Here is a 20,255-nt window from a genome sequence, read left to right on the forward strand (position 1 = left end):
AATACCTGTTCAAGTGTCAAACATCGCAGTCGCGTGCCAACTCGCGATGCCCGTGACACATCGACATCCATTACAAACGTAACTTGCGGAAATTCACATCTACGGAAGAATTTCTTGCCGGGAAACTACCGAGAAAACAGTAACTTTCAGCGTTTAGGTAAATATTTGCCCATTAAGTCCCAACAATCGGCGGTGGTAGCACATCACTCCATAAAGCAAGTAAGCGGTAAGAAATGATACATTTCACGGAAACTCCCCTCGTGAAACGCTTTGCTAAATGTGCACAGCAACATGGTCAACGTACGCTCAGAAAGTGTTCTGTTGTCGTTCCACAAAGCTTACTACATGAACCAAAAGCTGCGAGAATGCGCGCAAGCGTCAGATCTGCTTACCTTCAATGTGGTCAGCAAACGGCTTCTTCGTCTCGCAGGCACCACGCGGCGACACTCTTTCCAGCGCGAACACTGTTGAATCGCCGATGAACACCAGCGCACGAAAGCACAACTGTCAACAAATTCTTTCACGCACCATAATTCGAAGCCACAGTATCAGGTATTCCACGAGCGAACGCGGACAGGCGAGAACAAAGGCCGCTCGGACGGGCGCTACACAAGACACTGGCGTATCACACGAAACATAAGACGAACTAATGGCGTTACACGAGTCCAGAGGTTTCCTGATGGTTAATGCACACGGTACGGATCACAGTTTGTTTAGGCACTTCGAAAATATGATTAAATTACTGTGTAACGAACACTCTCACCGCTCACAGCAAAACAACGTGACCCAGCTCACCGTCAACCGTTACACTGCGGCAGCGCCGCACTGCGGTTAAAACGTGAATTTAGCCTCCGAGATCTACATTTTTCTTTAGGGCGTGAATTTTGGAGAAGCACGGCCTTCGAGATTTAAAAACGTCGTTGCTGGAAGGAAGGCTGGTATTTAAACACAAATTATTGATTTTAAAGTGTCTTGGTGCGCTGCCTTGTTTTTTTAAAGTATATGCAGAGATTTTAGACGAACTATGCGCGAACGCTTGTCCTGTGGTTTGTCGGCGGACACGAGCCAATCAGCGCGCATCATGTGCTCTTCCGTCGCTTGGGATGACGCACGGTGTGCGGGCAGCCGCGAGAGCTGTGACGCCTACCGATCAGAAATTCGGAATTGCCACACATATACACGCTTCTTATGGTGCCCAGTGGCGTGTTTTTGAGAATGTCAGGCTTTATCTTGCATAGGTGGCACCATATTTGCTCGTAGCGTAAGGAATGAAGGCGACAAAATGTGGCGATAGCTGGCTTGCAGCGGCAGCGGAACTTCGGCCAAAGTGAAACAGGCGTACTGCTTGCATGCTCGCGTAATCAAATACGGCCATACTCCGCACACAACTTTCATACTTAGCCAACTCACAATTATAAATTGTTCAGTTGTACGCCCAAGCAAGCATTGACGGGATCCGCGCTGCCCTGCTTCTACGCGTGCTAATATCGACACAGCAGTTACTCGTACTTGTGGTCAGCGCGAAAGCGACACGGACAAAAGGAAGAAACACAACAAGACGGCGCTGTTTCTTCGGAGTGTTCCTTGTTTCCGCGTTGCTTTTGCGCTGTTGCTAAAGGTACGATGAATCGTAACCAACTCGCCCACTATATGCTCTATGTTACCTACGTGTGTACTGAAGTGCACACCTAGGTAACATCCTGCCGTAAACACAAAGGACACATCCTACAAGAATTATAATAAGGGTTGTTTTCTTGGACCAAATGAAAGCATAAGTCAAGATTTAGTACTTACAATGACTCTGCTGAGTGTATCAATGCCTGTCACACAGTACAGATAGATCTGCCTATATTATATGTAAAGACAGTTGTTATGTGCACTCTATGTTACCTACATGTGCACTCAAGTGTACACTCAGGTAACACATAGTGCACATCCAGTTAACATCCTGCCGTAAACATAAAGGACACATCCTAGAGGCATAATAAAGGTAACTTCCTCGAGGTATACGTTAGGATGAGTAAACACGTAGTACACACAAAGTTCACATCCTGGAGGTCACACAAAGGACAAGGAAACATAAAGGTCACATAGGACACAAGAAGGAAACATAAAGGAAACATAAAGGCAATGGCCATTTTCATAGGGGATAACGGCGGCAGCATAGAAACATCGAGATAAAAAAACGTAACTACAGCAAGCTAGACCAGCGTAGTGGAAATGATGTACCACAGCACATGAAGGCACCTATAGACAGTGAGAAAAGTCATAACGATTCTCGCGCTGTTATCGTTATTGGTGAGTACCTCTAAGGCCATATATCCGCAAGATATATGGTAAAGACCTGCCCGACATAATAGTCGATACTTTATGCCGGTGCGCGATTCGCATACGCTCCTAAAACGACGCAGCGTTCTAGAAGCTATCCGGCGTGACAAGCCAATCCAAAGACCGATTTCAAGGCTGCAGCGTTCATCCAAGCAGTTTTCGTCCACGGATGCATCGTCTGGAATCCACAAGAAGCAGACGACGGCGCGAGAGAGCACTGTCTGATTAAACTGCATCGTCGCTTCTGGGACAAGAATGAATGGTACGCTACAGCGGCATCACTCGTAAATTTGACCACGTGGCGTTTCCAGAACGTGCAGCTTGCATCATCCAATCAGGAGATTGAGCTTACGAGTTCGTAGTGCGCTCCCATGGCTTGGGGCTTGATCGTCTGCTCTCCGTACAACAGCAGACGACGCTGCAAATCTCAAATTGCTTTCTCGCATTTCAACTAAAGCACATTGTCGCAAGTTACGTTCGTGTACTCCTCTCATTTATGTTTGTGGCCATAAGCTTAAAAACTAATATTTATATAGTGCATGTAGCGGCGAAAATTGACAGTATACTTTTGATAGTGGCAGCTTCCAGCACGCAGCAAGGCTGCACGGTTTTAATGCGGCAGAAAGCACACATCATTCCGTCCCCCACTGCTCGCAACACGACAGAAGGCACGTACTGCAAACAACGGGGCGACCGGAACGAGCGTGTTCGGGGTGAACCACGCAGCGTTCATAGTTCAGGGCACCGAACATATATACGGCGGCTTTGAAGGATTTTCGTTTTGCTTACTGTTTGCAACTAGCTGCAAATGTGGCATGCTGCAAATGAACCGTCTGCGGAATTCGCAGTAACATTTAGCGCGATCGTCTGGAACTTCGGGCTTCGCCACGTATAGTTGGAAAACATCGGCGTTGCCACCAGTGTGCACAGGCTAAGCAGCGTCGAGACTGCTAGTGCGTTTGTAGCGTCGTTCGAGCACGTTCACTTGCCGGAATCACGCGACTTTTGCCGTTGAGAACCGAGAAAGACTGAGAAAGACTACAAGCCCGTTCCGTGCAAGAGTATACTGATTAGAGCTGGCTCGATGAAGATCGACATACTGAACAAACAGCGGTGACAGGAGGACTACGACAAGACGACAACACCGCTGCTGACTATCATTCACCCGGTGATTTTATTCGAGGAACTGAAATACACACAACAAATAGCCAACGTTAACGTCAAAGCAAAAAAAAAAAGAAACAGAGGTCGCGTGACCAAACTGTCATGCGACCAACATGTATACAACGGGAAAGCGCAAGCAAAAACAACTAAAAGTAGGGGTAAACGAAAACACATGTAAAGAACTTATAACCAAAAAGACATCAAAAACAAATGTAAAGGTGGATAACGGTGGGAAAGAGAGCGGCGACTGACAATGTGTGTTTTAAAAAGTCAAACGGATGCTAGTTGTCGAGATACAGAATCTCTTTGACAACCAGTAGAGCAGACGGCGTGCTCACACAAGCGGAACCTCTCTACGTAGGAATGTACGCTTCCCTATAATGTCACGTGCTCGCAGTTGGCGGTGTTGGGAGGTGAACACCCACACCTGTTACGATGCGAGGCCAAGGTGCTGTTGCTTGTTGCTGCTTTTAACGAATAAGAACTCTGACGCAAAACCTGTCGTTTAAGTATAAACTCCATGCAAGCGATCTTGCGCGCGACAAGCGACGCGATGGAGGTGGCTGTCGCGTTCGCTCGTCGCCTACAAGTCGTACCCCATGCGAGCGACGACTTCGAGGGACGTCTTCCCTGTGTTGCCGGTACGAGGGCAGCAATATACGCGCCCAAACTGGCGTGACGCGTGCTTTAATTTAAGTTGATGCATTTTACTGTAAGGAGCAGCGTAAAATATATCTGAAGGTCTTGCAGTATAGGTTCTTATCCTTGCACGTATCAAAATTTATTCGTCTGCTCGTTCCGCGCGCGACAATCGGTAGCACTTGACTGATGTACATCCAGATGCGGCTTCGCGTTATTGGAAGTTCATAGCACTTCCGGGCGACGAGCGACGAATTCTAGATTGCGAGGATCGAGCGACAAGAAAGCCATTCATACGACGGCCCGTTTCGTCACTCAAAGCCGTCGCTGTCGCGCACTATATCGATCTCATGGTATTTGGACTTTAGACACCTTCCAGTTTGCCCCACATAAGTTTGGGTTTCACAAACCACGTTTGTCTTCTTACAGAGCACGAAGCGGTTCCCGGGGGGGTATACTGTAAGAGTCCACTTTGGACTGTCCATTTCGGCCGCTGCTGAGTGGACGCAGCTGTACGAGAGAGGAGTAGGCGAGCGGCCGTAGCCAATCAGCAGCGGCCGAAATGGACAGTATAGGTGGACTCTTACAGAATACTCCCCCCCCCCCCTTCTGGTGTTTTTTTTTCATAGCCTGCTCTTATACATCGTCGTCACTATTTACACATCTGCATCTGGCTGCAAGTTTGTTGAACGCTGAAAACAAAATTTCGATGTTGACGCGTCCAGCTGATTTCTTGATGTTGTGCGATACAGCGTGGACATGTGCAATGACAGCTGTCCGGAAGCGCCGTTTCCTAGGTTACTGTTGTTAGGATCGGCCTGCAGCTATTTCAGCCCGCTGCACGTGTTCCAATCCAACCGGGACGGGGCGCACTTCAGAGAACTGCGGATAACCGGCAGCCACCTGGCGCGGGGTCAGCTCAGGGGAGTTCTCGAGGGGAGGTAATTGGCGGAACCTCCCCATGAGCTTTTCGAGACACCAGTCAATGTGCTACCCGGGCACGCCACCCGGGACGGCTCCGTGTTCGACGAAGCCCCTCTGACGTCGGCTCCGGACCATTACACCTGTGTGTGCGTGCGGCAAGTGTATGTTAGCCCTCATCCTCCTCCAAAAGGGCGGGTCATCTTCAATGACGTCGAACTATGACGTGGAGCAGAGTGCATATAAGCAGCGATTGTCGGCTGGTAGAGTGTGCTCGTTGTCGTGCTTGAAATGTACTCGTGAGCTGTGTGCTCGTAAGCTGTTTGCTGTATGTTAGTCTTCCGGGCTCCATTTGGGAGTCACGTTAGACTGTCGATGTATGTCTTGTCTAAGATGTAAATATATTAAATAAATACTGTTCACCTAGTTCCTCCCAAGTTCATCCCTACAGCTACGACTGCCAAATCTTACATTTGAATGGCAGCGGTGAGATCGGCCTACAGCTCGTAGATCGTCCGACAACTCGAACAAATGGTGGCAGCGGCGAGATCGTCCGACGAATGTGTAGGGGTCCTGCAAGAATGTTGACCAGTTCGGCGAAGCTCCTCAAAATGTCGTCAGGAAACCCGGCGGTGATTAGGCGACGAACGCGTGATACAAAGCCTGGTTGTACTTGATTCGAGCACGACCTGCATAGGGCGTTCCTCGGGACACCGGCACGTTTCCCTAGCTGGTAAATGGCTGACGCAAATGAAAGTAAGCCCTTTCCTGAGTGCTAGGCGTACTTGCAGCACGTGTAGCCCTCTCTAGAGTACAAAGTCAAGAAAGCTGGTAGCTATCTTGTCAGTGTCAGGTCGGGAATGCAGTGGACAAAAATAGTCAGGATGGTTCGCAATTCAGTGAAAGCTGATCGAAGTCTTGAAACAATGAAGAATGTCATCCTCGCACAGAATATCTTCGGACAGGCACGTACCCGAACTTAAGCGGCACACCCCTTCATTGCGCCCCACCCCCGCCCCGCCCACGCCACCACTCCTCCCACACATTCCTGAAGCGCCGCCAAATCAAGCTTAAGACTTGACAGTTATTCGGCAGCCAACATTTTCCTGCCCTTTTCACTCCTTTTGGATGGCGGTAGTTATCGGCATCTCCTGGGATGTGAATGCCAGTTTTCGCATCGATTCGGCGCCCGCGCGATTAACTCGAGATGCGTTCAGTTGTCACCATCTGCTACGGTCACGCGCATTGCTTTTGTTTCGTTAGTTCAACCTTCTTTGTTTAGACTGATTCAGGGACAAGGAAAGGAATTCAGTTCGTAGTCAGCTGGTTTGCATGTTTGTGGAACGAGCTGCGGCCGGAGAAAACGCCAGTTGCGTTTACCTTTTCCTTTCGCTTCATTATTTCTTCGAGTGACGGCTCTCTTTGACGCTGCAGATCCTCGGAGCCATTACCCGTGATATGGGTTAGATAAGGTGGAAAATAAAATCATGCGAAACAGCGTCCATCGTCAAACCCTCCAATAACTGTTAAACCCATCAGCAATATGAATGTCACCCGTTACCTCGCCTGGTTTTTCTCTAATTGTACAGCACTTTTTGTGCAAAATTGGCAACTGGAAACAAGAGTCGCAAGGAGTCAACTTGGGGAGGGAGCCGAGGCAACAGCCAAACGGGCAAGAAAAATGGAAAATTCCCACATTTAACCGTTGTTTGCGAAAATATTTATGAATGAACATCTCTTTATTTTAAAAGGAAGTAGAGAAAACTCCGCTGGGAGCTGAGAATGATTCCGTGTCTTTTGAATGACGCTTATACAGTTATCAATCGAGCCGCCTGACGTAGCCGCTTCTCTGCTGTGCTTATTTGGGTCTTTTTCTAACCTTCCGCGGTGGACGCAATACGTCCAGAACCGCAGCGTCCTGCGCTCTATACGATTGTACGGTAGTGGCGGCCACGCACCGTTACGCAACTTCCCAAATAACAATACGAGTTGGTTTTGGCACTTGGTAGAGCAGTAAACGAGGGATCCAAAAGAACTGTGATTGTTCCACAAATATATATCTCTCTATAAGTCTTTCAGAGCTAATTCAAAAAAGCTGCTAGAAATCTTTATTGCACACTTTCGTTTGTTTACTTCATCTTGGCAGTGTTCTTCCTGCGATTCTTTCCTGCGCGGGTCCATTTGACGCGGTTCCTTGTTTGCCAAGTAAAGGAGAGGTGTATCTGACAGGCGCACTTGTCTACACCTTATTCCATTTCTCTTTTGCGGGTTTACGCGTCTTTATGACGAACAGGTGGGCATTAATCACATCTGTACTAGTAAAGGTACCTTCCCCCCTCATTTGCATAGAAAGGTGACCTTGAGTTGCGCCCCCCCCCCCCCCGAAAGAAAACCCCGAGTACGTGCCTGTCCTAGGAGTTTGCCGAAGCCTTCCAAATTCCTGACGTATCGTGCTCACAAGACGACGCTTAGTACGGGTGCGCGGCAGGAATATATGCAGACGCCTTTCTTTTGCAAGTGCAACGCAAACACGAATGTAGAAGTGTGTAGGATGTAGAACGCTTCTGACACGTGCGCAGCAACATTTTTGCAAATTAACCAACGCTAGCCAAGTTAAAAAGGAGCTGGGAAAGGCTGCAGGGGGCTGCTGCTATAGGCACCCTGCATTGAAGCTTGGATGCACGCGTCTCGCCACCTAGCAGCGGCGGTGAGCACTCTCGAGTAGGCCCTCACCGCCATTTCATCATTGTGGATCACGGTGCGCTCAGGCCCGCCTGAAAGCCTGCTTTTCCAATTTTCCGGTAGATTCACCGCGGGCCCTCGGCAACTCTTCCGTGAGAAGTGTGAACAAAAACAACAAGCGCAGACACTGCTACTTTAAGGATTGTCACAACCGCGAAGGGGATGTCGGCATGAAATTGCGCCGCTTCCCTTCGAAACCGTGGGAAGCAACACGACGGCTGAAGTGGATCGTCGCGGTTTGTGTCGGTCTTGCGAATTTCCGCTCAACGAACTAATACGTAAATGCAAAAAAAATAATAATAAATAGCAGCGACAACTGCATAAAAACGCGGTAACGGACTCCCGCTGTTGTAAATTGGCTTAGATGGTTGTTTATATAAAGCTCTCGCTCCAAAACAAACGCGCAGTGGTTGTTACGTGCACGCGCCCCAAGGATCAAGCGCTTCGTCACATGGGGCGTCCTAGGGGCGCGAGAGGGGCAGTGGTCATTCATCATCGCCATCTGATGTTACGATTCTGTATACTAACATCAGAAGTATCTTGAATAAGAAAACTTCTCTTTCTCTTTCATCGGCAATCGACACCTGTTCTGCGCATATCATCGCACTTACTGAAACTTGGCTATCATCTCAAATTCACGATAATGAACTCTTTCACAACGCACACCGCTTCGCAGTATATCGCAATGACCGAACTAATCAACGGGGAGGTGGCGTACTCCTTGCTATTTCGAAGGACTTACCGTCATCATGCATCTACACTAATAGCGTCTTGGAAACTGTCTGGGCATCAGTTACTCTTGACCATCAGAAAATAATATTCGGCGTATGCTATCGTCCTCCTTCTTCTCCATGCTCGTTTATTAACGACCTTCATGACGAACTTAACATAATACACACCAGATTTCCATCGGCTTCCTTGTTTTTACTAGGTGATTTTAACTTTCCGAGTATTTCTTGGGTTACCCAGCCTCCCACCCTATCTCCATTTTCATCCGATGCCAGCGATTTTCTTGATTTATGCTCTGTTTTTTCACTTACCCAATTAGTCACTAATGCTACCAGAATCTCTGTCAACACAGCCAACACTTTAGATTTGATCCTAACCAATCGAGCTGACTTTGCTTCAGCCATCACCTATTTACCTAACATAAGTGATCACTCTTTGCTCATTTTCAACATTAACACTGCCTGTCCTAAACCTGCAAGAAAGAAAAAGACCATACTAGATTATATTAGAGCAGACTTCGATGCCATTAACAATGAATTATCAGTTTTCACTCAAACCTTCTTCAGAAACTTTAACGAACGCTCTGTGCAAACTAACTGGGATATGTTCACGGCCAAAGTTCACGAACTAACTCAAAAATATGTTCCAAGACGCACCATCACTTCTAATCCTCAAGCCCCATGGTATACCGCCCATATAAGACGCCTATCTAACAGAAAAAAGCGCCGTTATCGTACAGCCAGGCTATCACAATGTAACGCACACTGGGACGCATACAAGACTGCCGCTGATGCGTATATAACTGCGCTTAAGCAAGCAAAAGATAACTTCCTCTCTAACACTTTACCATCGATGCTATCTACCAACATTAAAAAATTTTGGCGCGTCATCAACCCGCATACCGAAGAATCTATTAACCTAACTGACGCGTCGGGTGACCCTATTCCGGCTCATTTATGCGCATCAGAACTTAACAAAACCTTTGTTCTCAACTTCTCGCGCACATCAAACACCAAACATCCCGTTCCACTCCGGTATAATTTCCCAACTATGCCTCAAATTTTCATCGATTCATCTGGTGTTGCTAAACTTATTGGTGCCCTTAAATTTCATTCATCGCCCGGTTTTGACTGCATACATGCTAAATTTTTAAAAAATACAATTGTCTACAGTTCCTTAATACTAACAAAGTTATTTCAGCAGACTCTCGATAGTTCCACTCTGCCAACACAATAGAAAGTCGGGAAGGTGGTTCCATTATTCAAGTCAGGAAGTAGAACATCCCCTATAAATTATCGCCCCATCTCGCTCACTAGTACTTGTTGCAAGCTATTAGAACATGTAATCTTCACTAACCTTGTGAACTTTCTCGAGTCTAATTCATTTTTTACACCCGCACAGCATGGTTTCCGTAAGTCATTTTCTTGCGAAACACAACTTGCCAGTTTCACTATAAAACTTCACCATATTTTAGATCGCGCATCAGAAGCTGACTGCATTTTCCTAGATTACTCGAAAGCATTCGACAAGGTATGTCACCGCTTATTATTTTTAAAGCTAACCCAACTGAATATCGACTACAATGTTCTGAAATGGATTGAATACTTTCTTCTTAACCGATCGCAGTTCGTTTACGCTAATAATTTTAACTCCACTTTCAGCGAAGTTTACTCGGGCGTGCCACAAGGGTCAGTGCTTGGACCCCTTTTATTTCTTATTTACATCAATGATCTCCCTTCCATTGTATCATCTAACATTCTTTTGTTTGCTGATGACTGTGTTGTTTTCCGCGAAATAAAATCCCCCGACGATGCTAACATTCTTCAGCGTGACCTCTCTAACATTTCTCGTTGGAGTAATGAATGGCTTATGGAACTTAATACTAATAAGTGCAAAATTATGCGAATATCAAGAAGTGCCAACTCTCCGCCTGTATACTACCTAAATAACGTTGCGTTAGAAGCGGTTACTTCATATAAATACCTGGGTGTTCATATTTCTACTGACCTTAACTGGACGCGCCATATTGAATACATTACTAACAAAGCTAACCGCATGTTGGGCTACGTGCGCCGTAACTTTTCCAAAACTCCATCTTCTTTGAAATTACTGCTTTATAAAACACTAATACGTTCTAATTTGGAATATGCCGCCGCGATATGGGATCCGCACCATGAAAAACTGATAACTTTACTTGAGCTTGTTCAAAATAACGCTGCTCGTTGTTTAGTCTCAGCTGCTTGCTCTCTGTAGTGTTTCAGCGGTGATGACCTCTCCCAGTGGAGCCCGAACGACAATACCAGAATATGCTCGAGGCACTTTGTCAACGGAGAAAGAAGCACCCACCTGCGAATTCGCCAAAACCACTGCAATTGTGAAGTGCAAGGCACGCTCCCAGTAATGAAGCTACAAATGACAGTTGAGAAACATCCACGGCCGTAGTTGTTCACTTAAGTGGCATAAAATAGTCATTTGTAAACTTACTTTGAGTTCGACGTCGTAAGCATGCTTGCTTTGTTGTGAGAAACACTTCGCAACCGGCGCTGGTTGCTTAGTGGCTATGGGGCTGCTAAGCACGAGGTGGTGGGATCGAATCCCGGCCACGGCGGCCCAATTTCGATGGGGGTGAAATGCGAAAACACCCGTGTACTCAGATTTAGGCCCGCGTTAAAGGACCCCAGGTGGTCCAAGTTATTACGGAGTACCCCACTACGGCGTGCCTCATAATCAGATCGTGGTTCTGGCACCTAAAACTCCATAATTTAGTTAAGCACTTCGATGCGACGTCCGTGCTGTTTACTTCTTTGAGACGATATACATGGTTGTAGTGATAAACTTGACGTTCCTTTCTCAAGCGTCGGTGGTCCAAAATGGGCCTCGATGTCTTCGATTACCCTGAAATCGCAATTTACAACGACCGTCACGTTTCGAACGACCGTCGCAAAAGCATGTCTCCGTGGCAGTGTCCGCCTCGGTGTTTCGCAGAACTGACACGGTGGCTCTGACGGCTCAGCTGAGCTGAGCAGTGTTTTTTTTTTTTTTCATTGGTTAACCTAGGTAGGATATTAGGCAGCATAGTAGCAAGAGCTTGGTGGCGCAAGCCACCGCCCCGTTCCAAAGGGGACGCTCATAACATCCATCCATCCATCCATCCATCCAACTCCTTTGGTACCCACCGTGTCGAATGTGCACAATGCCCTCTGGAGCTCCCTGGGCGTCGCCACATTATCCCCTTAACAGTTGTAATTATCCGTGACACCCTCAAAAGCATTGCGGAAACTGCAGTGCTTCCCTTCCTACAAACAAGCGAGTCCAGAGGGGAGAGAGGAGAAGGGGCAGTTCTCATACAAAGGGGGGGGGGGGGGTAAGGTGAATTCAGAAGGCAAGGCAACCCGACTACTATACGACAGTAGTTGCGGGGAAACTGTGCAAACTTAAGTTCAAGGTCCGGTATAGCAAGTTCCTGCTATTTCTGAAAAATAAACACCACGCAAATATGTCAAGAGGACAAATTACGCAGGACGTGCAGAAGCATAGCCGCATTAATTAAAGCGCGCCGCAGGGCCCAGGCGACACTACGGAAGCGGTCGACCGTCACATCAACACTTCTTTCCCCGCCGCGGTAGCTTTGCGGTTATGCTTGAGGTCGCGGATTTATTCCTGACAGCAGCAGCAGCATTTCGACGGGGGCGAGATAGAAAACGCACGTGCAATTATAATTTGGGAGGCGTTAAAGAACATCGCGATGTCAAAATTAATCCGGAGTCCGCCACCACGGCGTGCCTCATGATGAGATTGTGGTTTTGACACCTACAGCCCCATAATCCAATTCAAGTTTAATACTTCTACCACGATGCGATGTGTCATGTGAGGCAATGACAATCCTCAACCCTCAGAGGTTATGAAATATGACACACAACAACGCCTCAAGCAAACACCTCTCCTTGTATGTTATTCAAGGTAACGTTCAACGTCAACACACCAGTCTTGTGTTAGACTAAATGTTGAAAAGTTAAGCTTTCGCCGTCCACATCACCGCTAATTATCGTGAGTCAAAGCAACCAGAACAGAAAGCTTCACTTACATTGATTCCCACAGTGCATGGGATCTGGATAATTTTTTAAAGATAAGCTTTCTTTGTCTCTTCCTGCGAACTTTCCTCTGCTGCTGCTGTCTTGCACGCAGCGTCGGGGGTGGTTCAGAGCGTGTATATATATGGAAGGAGCTAGGCAGAGAAGAAAGGAGACGCCACAAACTCGTTTGACCTTTGCACCACGTCGAGACAAAGATAAAAGGATGCACAGAAAGGCAGGGAGGTTAACCAGATGTAGTGCCGTCTGGCTACCCTGCACGGGGAAAAGGGTTAAGGGGGATAAAAAGAGAAATAGAGCAGAATGGGGAGATAGAGAAAGAGAGACTAGCACGAACAAACCGCGTACAATATTGAGCGGTAGGGGCCGGCGTTCATAAAGTGAAGCTGAAGCGTGAAGCCCCGTAGACCGCAGGAACCTTAGTAACGCTAGTAAGGCCTTCAGTGCGGATGTTCTTTGGGAGCACTGACCTAAAGCTCTGAGTTTTGATAGTGGACGATTGTCCAACTGGTCCAGTACTCTGCACATCACATGTCTCTCGGCACTATAGCGCGGGCAGACACAGATAATGTGTGCTAGCGTCTCATCGCTGTTGCATGTGTCGCACGTGGGGCTGTTAGCTATTCCAATAAGGAAGTCATATGAGTTCGTAAATGCAAAGCCTAGCCACAGGCGGTACAGCATGGTCTGCTCACGTCGTGGTAATCCAGGTGGTAGGCGCGTCTGCGTGTCCGGAGACAACGAACGCAAACGACACATATAGTGAAAACGTTCGAGTCCCACAGGGATAAAGTACATTCACGGGACATCAATCGCAGCCAAGCCGCAGCGTCTTTTCGCGAAAGCGGAATCAAGACACGTTGACCACTTTGAAAGCCATTGAAAGATTATGTTGTGTCCTTTGTCATGGGCTGTCCTCCGCCGTAGATTTGCGGTTATGACATTGCTCAAGGTCGCGGATTTGATCTCGACAGCGGCAGCCGCATTTCAACGGGGGCGAAAAAAAGAAAAAACAACACGCCCGCACACTTAGATTTAGGGACGCGTTAGAGAACACCACGATGTCAGAATAAGTCTTCAGTCCGCCACTGCGGCGTGCCTCATTATCCGATTGTGGTTTTGCCACGCACCGCCCATAATTCAATTAAAGTTTAATACTTCTGCCACGATGCGATGTGCCATGCGAGGCAATGAATAGGCTCAACCCTCTCAGAGGTTATGAAATATGGCGCACAACAACGCATCAAGCAAGCACATCGCCCTGTATGTGTGTACTACGCAGACAAAGAGCAGTGGTGCGCGAAAGGTAGTGTTTAACAGCAATTCACGACTCTCGTTTTGGACTCAACGTTGAAGGAATTCAACATTCGCCGTCAACATCACCGCTAATGTCGTCAATCGAAGCAAACAGCGCAGGAAGCTTCGCTTACATCGATTCCCGCAGTGAGTGAGATCTGCATGTTTCTGGCAGTTTTTTTTTTTTTACCCTAATTATCCACAGGGCTCGCGATACCCTCGAAGCTGTTGTCCTGTGTGCACCTTCATCCCTGTCAAATTTGGAGCCTGTTCCTAGCCTCTAAGATACAAAGGAAGTCATCCCTTCCATCCACGGTTGTGGCAAGGAGGTGACCGTGACTCAGCCGGTCGGCCTCGTCGCTTTCTATACAAAGGGTAAATAACCACGGGAGTGGAAAGGAATACAGGTGGCGAAGAAGCAAGGGTGAGCTGAGAATGGCTGGGAGGTTGAGCGAAGGGTCTTGTGCTTGCACGTGACGATTGTCCCCCTCTCTCTCCGGGAGAAAACAGTGGCCGCTTCGCTACAAAGGACCCCGCCTGTCCTCGGCTCATACTGCAGCCGGTAAGTGACCTGTTCACAGCTCGTGTTCCGATCTCCTCTTGTGTACAACGCCACAGTTGACCCATCTCGTTCTGCGGGATACGCCGAGTCTCGAAGCCGGGCCATACACACGCCGTCTCTTCGCACGCCGCGAGCCCTTGACCTGCGATGTACGGACAGCGACGACCTTATCCCCGCCGCAGAGGTCAGTCCACTGCTTTGTTTGCTGCCTCTCTCGTTCTGAGTTCGAGCCTGTGGCGTGGACGTAGTCAGCGCTTGTGTCGTCGCCTTATCTGCATGTGCGTTTCCATCGTGTGGCGTTGTGCTCGCAATCTCGAAAAGGTTTTGGAGTTTGGATAGTACACTGTTACTGAAGTGCTAAAGCGCCAAACAGACGACGCAAGAAGAGACACGGACGAGCGCTTACTAGCAACTGATGCATTATTGACAGAAACACTTCTGTCAATAAAGCATCAGTTGTATCAGCGCTCGTCCGTGTCTCTTCTTGTGTCGTCTGTTTGGCGCTTTAGTACTTCAGTAACATGCACGAACTAGCCAAACAAAAACTTCTGCTTGAATAGTGCACTGTGTCGCTCAGTAAAGTGCAGTTAAACATGACTTGAGAGCGGGCGAGTTGGTACCGTAATTATTAGCTATTCTAAAAAAAAACACACATTGTCCAACCCGCCGTCGCTGTTTTCCTTCTTCGGGCCTTGAGTTTAATGCAAGATGCAAAAGTTGCGCTTGTGCGCGTCCGACCTCGACGCGTCGCGGGCGCGATTTCGCGCTTGAAGTCTACGCGTTGTCACGATCGAAAGAGTCGTTCGAGATCTTCCCATTCATAATGCGCACTCGGGGGTTCACGTGACCTGCAGTGAGCTAGGCTGGAGATCTTCTACGTTGAGCCACAGGCATTTGGCTAGTGCGGTAAAAACTGCTCGACGGCATCGTTCTGGGTATTTCGGCGTTAGTGTAACCGCCTTTTTCGGTCAGCTCCGAGAGGGAAACGTATAGGCCTCGTGCACTGCAGCTTCAAGCCGCGCACGTAGCGCCCTCTGTCGCGGGTGACGGCGATAATAGGTTGGGGGTGAATGCGAAGTGGACGCGTTGACAACGTAGGGGAGCATGGCGCCTCGTCGCGTGGTTGTGAAAACCGGGTACAGGAAAGGCAATTCGCCGTATTGCTGCGTTTATGGCTGTCACAACAGCTACAGGAACACTGCTGGAAAATTGCCGCCCTTCAAATTCTATCGTTTTCCTTGGAAATCGTATGAGACTGAAAGAAGACAGAGGTGGATCGCAGCTGTCCGCCAAGCAAGGTAAACATGTCTTACTATCGATTAATGCCAGTATAATGTTGCACATTGGGCTTCTTGGTATATCATGATAGAGGCAAAGTAGTTGCGCATCAAAAACAGAACAAAAGAACGCAGACAACACACACCAAAGCGCCAAATGTGTGTGTCGTCTGTGTTCTTCTGACCTGTTTCTGATGAGCTGCGCCTTTTTCCTTTATAATGCCAGTCTGTGCGCCTTATGTATTCAGACACGTTATCTTCTTGCTTTCTAACAGCTCAGAGGGAGAGCTGTGGCAACCGAAAAGGAATGAAACGCGAATATGCAGTGCTCACTTCGTGGGAAACGAGAGAAGCAACATCGCTCAGCACCCAGCGTACATTCCAACAATATTTCCACCTTGCTACAAAAAGAGTGATGCCGCCTTGCCACAGACAATGTTTTCACTTTTCAGAATAAAAGGAGAGGTCGAAGTGACCCTTAGCGCACTGTGTATGCTGCCCTCCTTATCTAGTTTTTTTTTTTTTAGCAACTCTCGGTCGAAGCTGTCGTCTGCTAGATGTGCCGTCGACGGCACCTGGATCATGTCCCTGCGCTCCTCAAGCTCCTTAATGGCACAATTTACACCTGCAAACTGCGAGAAAAGAGCTGCAGGGTTCACCATCTGCAGAATTGGTTTTCGCGAAGGTCGACTAGCAAAATTGATTGCGTCAATCAGCGGCAAAGTCGCATCACACACGCAAAAAAAGTAGAAAACGAACTTCCCGTACGGGAAAAGACTTCATTGATTGATTTTTTGACATAGACGTTGGGACGCGATGATGGTTTCTTCCATGCGCATGGAACATCCGTGCACGATGTATATTCGTATTCATTTACGAATATCGCCATGGCCGCGGCGTGCTTGCACCAGCCTCCGCAGCCAGCTTTGCATGTACAGCTTGCGTGCAAAATATTTCTGCAATTTTCTGACAACTAAAAAAGAAAAAAAATGAAGCGGTTAGCGATATTGAGGCACTTATTTATTTATTTTTTTTTGAAGAAAGGATTGGTTCACCTCAAGACGCACATCGTAGTCCACGCTTTTCATCTGGGCGACACATTTGCCGACGATGTCCGACGGGCCTCTTGCGTTCACCGATTCTTCTCGTAGTGCGTAAACGTGCCTGCTATAGTACAACCTCGCACCCATGCGTAAGCAGCTCTTCTTGAAGTAGCCATCGATATTTTCTATCTTTAGAAAGCCGCAAAACAACACACGCCGATCACTCGTCAACGCCATCTCCACCCATAGCGCAGTGCGCGGCGCGGCCGTAAACAGTAGTGCCCCCAACCTGAAATCTCCGAGGATGGCCGCATGTGGCGCTGCATGTACCGGTACAGTGGCGCCGCGTAACCAGAGCTCGAGGCCTATAGGCGAAATATCGGCGGCTGTGCGATGTTAAATAATGGATGGATGGAAGTTATGAGCGTCCCCTCTGGTACGAGGCAGTGGGTTGTGCCACCAAGCTCTTGCTATTATAGCGCCTGATGTCCTACCTAGGTTAAAGAAAGGACAAAAAAACCCACGATGAATTTCCATAACCCGATTCGTAATACCTAATTAATGATGCCCTGTCTGTAAACGCCCCTTTGTGATAAGGTTGTTAAGCTTCTTTTTTTTTTTCTTTTTCCTTTGCGCTGTGAGACGTCACTCTGCTGAAGTCAGTTCTGAAGACTTCCCTGTTACTTCTCTTTCCGAGGTCTCGTCATACGAATCACCACTTGCTTAGCTCTGAGATGTAGAGGCGATTCGTTTCGCGTGAAGCGACCAGACTTGCCAGTTCAACCGTGCAACATCACGCGTGCACGTGTTCGGTCTTTACCACGTGGTCGGAAAACGTTTGTTGCCGGCAGTGCGGAAGCGCTCGGCGACACAGTGACAGCTGGTACGCGTCCCGTGATAGAAGCACGATGCGAAGGTCTGTTCACGAATTACCGCACCACCAATCGCAAAAGTCAACGTGTCTTCTTTTTGCTGCGAAATGCGAGGAAAGATTGGACTGCGACAGTTTTAATATCACCTACGTGCCAAAACTGCTTACCGAATTCGTTCCGATAGCCACAAAGCGCGCGTAAAATTCTTTTTTTTTTTTTAAGGACGGCAGAGTCGCATGTATCTCGCAATATTTCAATCTTCACTACTGTACTTTATTTTCATTTGGTGTCTTTCAATTCGTTGATGTTTTTTTCCATTACCTCATTCTTCTTTCTAATTTCATTTTTTTTTCATTTGCGCGTCGCTCGAAAGGTAACCCTAATTCCTGATGCAGGAAGTTTGACACCACGTGCACGTGTTGCTGCACGTGGTTCGAGGAAGGTATTTTTCAGCTAAAAAATACTTTTCACCCTCCGATGGGCGAGGGTGCTAGAGGTGGCGAAAGGCACTTGGACGTACGACAATAGCCCCTCTCGGGAAGGCCAACACTCCCTGTGAGGACAAGACATGTTCGGAGCATCTTCTCGGAATGCTTTTGTGTTCGCCATTCCTTCCTGGTGGGGGGAGACACTCTAGAGGGAGTGGACGACAGCTTCTGTCTGTCGTCCGCGGACCTACAAAAATAAATTTAACGAAGAAGACACATGCACTGTGTGTGGTAAATATGTAGAAACAATAGAACACCTCATACTAAACTGTGACGGTATCCATCCCGATGTCGATGCGGGCACATTCACGCTTCCTGAGGCCTTAGGGTGCACAGATAACAATAGCCATGTAAATAAATGTGCGGTGGAAATTAACAATAGGCGATTGCTTTACTGCGCGGTACACTGACTCTCGTGATTACACAATTATGCTTCCCGTATGTCTAAATTAATTCTGGGTTTTTACGTACCAAAAGCACGATGTGATTTCATGCCGTAGTGGGGCGCTCCGGATTAATTTGCGGACCACCCGGAGTTCTTTAACGTGCACCCCGTGCGAGGTGCAAGGGTGTCTTAGCGCTTCGCCCCCATCGAAACGCGGCCGGGATGTCGCTCGGACCTTTGCACCGCGTCGAAAGTGCACAATGCCCTCTGGAGCTCCCTGCGCGTCGCCACATTAGCCTCTCGACAGCTGTAGTCATCCGTGACCCCCAGCAAAGGCATCGCGGTGCTTACCTTTCTACTAATGTGCGCAAGTCCACAGGGAAGCGAGATAGAATGTGGGAGAGGAGGCACAGAATGGGTAGAACCGAGGCAGCCACGAAACGAGCGAGTAACAACACCATTGCCACTCTCCGCTCAAATTCCCAACACGAGGGGATGGGGGAGAGGGATTGGGATGTGGCTTGAGAAGGCAAGGCAGCGTTTGCGGGGCAAAGGGGATAAAATTTACGCTGCGCCGTGCCCCCATATGGGCTGCAGAATTGAGCGTACTTTCCCTCTCCCAAATCACGAAGAAGAAGAAGGGGATAAATTAAATTTCAAGGTACGGTACGGTAGGTCTCTGCTATTTCTGAAAAAAAAAATACCACGCAAATTTGTCACGCGGACAACTTGCGCAGGGTCTAGGCGACACTACGCAAGCGGGAACCCGTCAAATCAACACTTCAGGACCCGCCGACATTTCGACGGGAGCGAAATAAAAAAAAAAAGAAACGTTAATGCCCTTAGATTTAGGTGCGCTTTAAAGAACACTGGGCTGTCAAAATTGATCCGGAGTCCGCTACTTAAGGCGTGCTTCGTAATCCGATTGTGGTTTTGGCACGTACAGAGCCGTAATTCAATTGACGATTAACACTTCTGCCACGTTGCACGCAGAACAGAACGCTTCCCTTACACCGATTCCCACAGTGTGTGGGAATTGCATGTTATTTTTTTCTTTCTAAAATAGCTGAGCGAAGTTTCACATCTGCCCTGCGCAACTCCGATCCCGCCCTATACAGGACCGAGTCCTGTGGTGGGCTGGTGAGGTAGTGGAGGTCTACCACGACTGGTAGACGGACTTCTAGCGTGACCGGCGCCTGCTGGGACTGGAGTACTTGGACCTCCCTCTCTCCCCCTATCCCCCCGGGCGCTCCGCTCTCTCAAAAGGGGAATAAAGTTCAGTCATTCATTCACATTCTTAAATCAGTTTAGACTGATAAAGCGCTGTAATTTCAAAATAATGCGTTCATTATTAGATGAGAAAATGAAGATAAACGTATTCATGACCTCACCGCGAGCTGACGCAAAACTTCCAAGGAGGCGTCGCGACCTGTTTTTCGTTTTCGCGCTTTTTGTGGCTTACAAAGCGTCTCCTCGCGGTGGTTTTGGCATTGTGGGAGCTCATTTTACTAATAGAGAACAATGATATTTCTCTTTGGTGTCACTTTAAAACGGTCATCGAGAAGACATTTTTTTTCGACCCTTCACTTCGATAGGCAGTTTCGGTTTTCTCGGTGTTCTGAGGCTTGCGATATTTTGTCTCAGATTTAGAGATCTAGGACCTTCACTTAATGCAAAAAAAAAGAATGTTCGAAAATATCATGGTCAGTGCTCATTTG

General features: G+C 47.9%; 1 protein-coding gene and 1 long non-coding RNA gene across 2 annotated transcripts in view; one reads left to right on the top strand and one right to left on the bottom strand.

Moving 5' to 3' along the window:
• LOC139049109 (uncharacterized) overlaps positions 1-14,648 on the top strand; it is a 335,411-nt gene extending 320,763 nt beyond the window's left edge. Inside the window, exon 5 of the long non-coding RNA XR_011508120.1 lies at positions 14,529-14,648. This is a non-coding gene — a long non-coding RNA (uncharacterized lncRNA). The remainder of the gene's footprint in view (positions 1-14,528) is intronic.
• Alr (Evr1_Alr domain-containing protein Alr) overlaps positions 1-20,255 on the bottom strand; it is a 32,816-nt gene that overhangs the window by 9,659 nt on the left and 2,902 nt on the right. The gene's annotated exons all lie outside the window — the stretch shown is intronic.

This window comes from Dermacentor albipictus, chromosome 8 (genome assembly GCF_038994185.2).
Source record: "Dermacentor albipictus isolate Rhodes 1998 colony chromosome 8, USDA_Dalb.pri_finalv2, whole genome shotgun sequence".
Classification (NCBI taxonomy): Eukaryota; Metazoa; Arthropoda; class Arachnida; order Ixodida; family Ixodidae; genus Dermacentor; species Dermacentor albipictus.